We start from the raw sequence: 3,285 nt of genomic DNA, 5'->3' as shown, positions 1-3,285 counted from the left end.
CCATACGATACGGCGGGATAGAAATAGGCCGAGTGCCCGGAGCCAAATCAATGCAGAAGTCAATATCCCTGTCGGGTGGCATACCCGGCAGGTCTGAAGGAAATACCTCGGGAAACTCCCGAACAACGGGCACAGAATCAATAGAAGGGACCTCAGCACAAGAATCGCGAACATAAACCAAATAGGCCAAACACCCCTTCTCAATCATACGCCGAGCCTTCACATAAGAGATAACATTACGGGTAGAATGACCAGGAGTCCCTCTCCACTCTAAACGGGGTAAACCCGGCAAGGCTAAGGTCACAGTCTTGGCATGACAATCCAAGATAGCGTGGTAAGGTGACAACCAGTCCATCCCCAATATAACATCGAAATCAACCATGTCCAGAAGCAACAAATCTACACGAGTTTCAAGACCCCCAATCACGACTATACAAGAGCAATGGACTCGATCTACCACAATGGAATCACCCACCGGTGTAGACACATAAACAGGAGCACTCAAAGAATCACTAGGCATGACCAGATACGGTGCAAAATAAGATGACACACACGAGTATGTAGACCCTAGATCAAATAACACTGAAGCATCTCTATTATAAACCAGAACCATACCTGTAATAACTGCATCTGAAGCCTCAACCTCGGGCCTGGCTGGAAGAGCATAACATCGGGGCTGGGCCCCACCACCCTGAACTACATCTCTGGGATGGCCTGCTACTGGCTGGCCTCCACCTCTAATACCTCTACCTCCACCTCTAGCACCTCTACCCCCACCTCTAGCTGCTTGGGCGGGCTGTGGAACAACTGGTGCCTGAACCATGGCACGGGAACCCTGATGCTGAGAGCTACTCGGTGCTCGAGGGCAATACCTAGCAATGTGACCCATATCACCACAAGTGTAACAAGCCCTCGGCTGCTGAGACTGCTGGCCCTGACGACTTGAATGACCACCCCAAAAACTCTGAAGCAGTAGTGCACTAATAGGACTGCTGATCAGAACACTGCATCTGAGGACCACGGCCACCTGAAGCACCGTGAGAAACCTGGAGTGCCGACTGAAAAGGCCTGGGAGGATGGCCTCTACCATACGAATCCCTACCTCCAGACGAGGTACCACTGAATCTGCCTGAATGACGGGGCCTCTTGTCCGACCCATGACCATCTCCCTGTGACAGAACCATCTCCACTCTCCTGGCCATATTGGCCGCCTCTTGGAAAGATATCTCACTCCTAGCCTCCCTAGCCATCTGACGACGAGTCGGCTGAATAAGTCCATCAATGAACCTCCTCACCCTCTCTCTCTCTCTCGGTGGGAAGTATGATAAGGTCATGACGAGCCAAGTCGATGAATCTGGCCTCATACTGGGTAACAGTTATAGAACCCTGCTGGAGGCGCTCAAACTGCCTCCGATAAGCCTCTCTCTGAGTGATGGGGAGAAACTTCTCCAGAATTAGCTGAGTAAACTACTCCCAAGTCAAAGCTGGTGACCTAACTGATATAGCCAATCAATAATCTCTCTAACAGGTCTTGGCGGATCTAGACAAGCGAAAGGTAGCAAAATCGACCCCATTGGTCTCCACGATCCCCATGTTCCTAAGAACCTCATGACAGCTGTCTAGATAATCCTGGGGATCCTCAGTAGATGCACCGCTAAATGTAGTAGTGAAGAGCTTGGTGAAACTTATCCAACCTCCACAAAGCCTCCGAAGACGTAGTTGATCTATCACCGATCTGTGCTGCTGCTCGGCTGAAGAAGCGGTACGTGACCTCGCCATTCGCGAAGGGACAAGAGTAGAAGTTTCAATTTAGCATTGAGAGAACAAAATCACACGACAGGAAAGAATAGATGTGAAGTTTTTCCTAACTCTGTAGCCTCTGGGGATAAATACAGGCGTCTCCGTACCGATCCCTCAGACTCTACTAAGCTAGTCTGTGAACTGTGAGACCCATGTAATCTAGAGCTCTGATACCAACTTGTCACGACCCGGATTCCCACCCTCGGGAGTCATGATGGCGCCTACTAGTACGAGCTAGACAAGCAAATTAATTTCACAATTTACCCATTTTACTCATTTTATATTCATTAGCAATTTTCAATAATAATAATAATAACATTTAAACAGCAGGATTTAACATAAGCGGAAGAAAGGAAAAATAAGCTATCTAAACATGAATATCTAATACAACTGTTTGAACCTCGACTACCCAGAACTAGTGTCACAGCGTCACAGACAGTCTAAGATTCACTACACACAAAGTCTGAAGAAATAACAGTACACTGTTTCTGAAATAGGGAGAATGAAATAGGGAATAGAAGATAGAGGAGACGCCAGGGCCTGCGGACGCCTGCAGGTCTACCTTGGATCTCCGCGTGGTCTGAAGGTAGCCAACTGATCTACTATCCGAAGTCAACAGCACTGGGATCTGCACAAAAGAGTGCAGAGTGCAGCATCAGCACAACGACCCCATGTGCCGGTAAGTGCCTAGCCTAACCTCGGCGAGGTACTGACGAGGCTAGGACCAGACTACCATATAAACCTTAAACCTGTGCAGTTCAAATATATATACAACGGAAAAGAAATACAAAAGTAAACAAGTAAAGATGGGAGGGGGAAACATGCTTCGGGGAATAACAGGTAAAAACATAATATCAAGAGAATTATAAAGGGATCAAAATCCAACCACTAACAAGAATAAGGAAACAAAAGCAGATTTCACTTTCTGTTCACATCTTGTTGCAGGCGTGCAATCCGATCCCATTTCTCATATCTTGTGGCAGGCGTGCCACCCGCTTCCATTTCATGTATCTCGTGGTAGGCGTACCACCCGCTCCCATTTCATGTATCTTGTGGTAGGCATACCACCCGCTCCCATTTTATTATATCTTGTGGTAGGCGTACCACCCCCTCCCATTTCATTATATCTTGTGGTAGGCGTACCACCCGCTCCCATTTCATTATATCTTGTGGTAGGTGTACCACCCACTCCCATTTCATTATATCTTGTGGTAGGCGTACCACCCGCTCCCATTTACAACTAACAATAATCATAAGAAATCCCGGCAAGGGAACAAGAACAACATAATAACTTCCCGACAAGGGAACAATAATATTTCAACAACATCCCAGCAAGGGAACAATGATATCTCAACAATATCCCGACAAGGGAACAGTGATATCAAACAAACATCCCGGCAAGGGAACAATGATGACAATAACATGTGAGGCACAATAAACCACAACGGAGTCATAACAATTTATAACACAAGACTCACGGGCATG

Source organism: Nicotiana attenuata, chromosome 2, assembly GCF_001879085.1.
Source record: "Nicotiana attenuata strain UT chromosome 2, NIATTr2, whole genome shotgun sequence".
NCBI lineage: Eukaryota > Viridiplantae > Streptophyta > Magnoliopsida > Solanales > Solanaceae > Nicotiana > Nicotiana attenuata.
This window is presented reverse-complemented; position numbering follows the sequence as displayed.